General features: G+C 51.1%; 1 protein-coding gene across 2 annotated transcripts in view; it reads left to right on the top strand.

Annotated features, from left to right (window-relative positions):
- The window catches only part of ZC3HAV1 (zinc finger CCCH-type containing, antiviral 1), a 69,597-nt gene that overhangs the window by 51,716 nt on the left and 17,531 nt on the right, over positions 1 to 350 (top strand). The window lies entirely within an intron of this gene.

Raw genomic sequence — 350 nt, 5'->3', positions numbered from 1 at the left:
TTTTTTTTTTTTTTTTTTTTATTTGAGACGGAGTCTCGCTCTGTCGCCCAGGCTGGAGTGCAGTGGCCGGATCTCAGCTCACTGCAAGTTCCACCTCCCGGGTTTACGCCATCCTCCTGCCTCAGCCTCCCGAGTAGCTGGGACTACAGGTGCCCGCCAACTCGCCCGGCTAGTTTTTTTTTGTATTTTTTAGTAGAGACGGGGTTTCGCTGTGTTAGCCAGGATGGTCTCGATCTTCTGACCTCGTGATCCGCCCGTCTCGGCCTCCCAAAGTGCTGGGATTACAGGCTTGAGCCACCGCGCCCGGCCTTCTTTTCTTTTCTTTTTTTTTTTTTTTTGAGATGGTGTTT

This window comes from Piliocolobus tephrosceles, chromosome 8 (assembly GCF_002776525.5).
Source record: "Piliocolobus tephrosceles isolate RC106 chromosome 8, ASM277652v3, whole genome shotgun sequence".
Taxonomy (NCBI): domain Eukaryota; kingdom Metazoa; phylum Chordata; class Mammalia; order Primates; family Cercopithecidae; genus Piliocolobus; species Piliocolobus tephrosceles.
The sequence above is the reverse complement of the archived record's forward strand: the minus strand, read 5'-3'. Positions and strand labels throughout refer to the sequence as shown.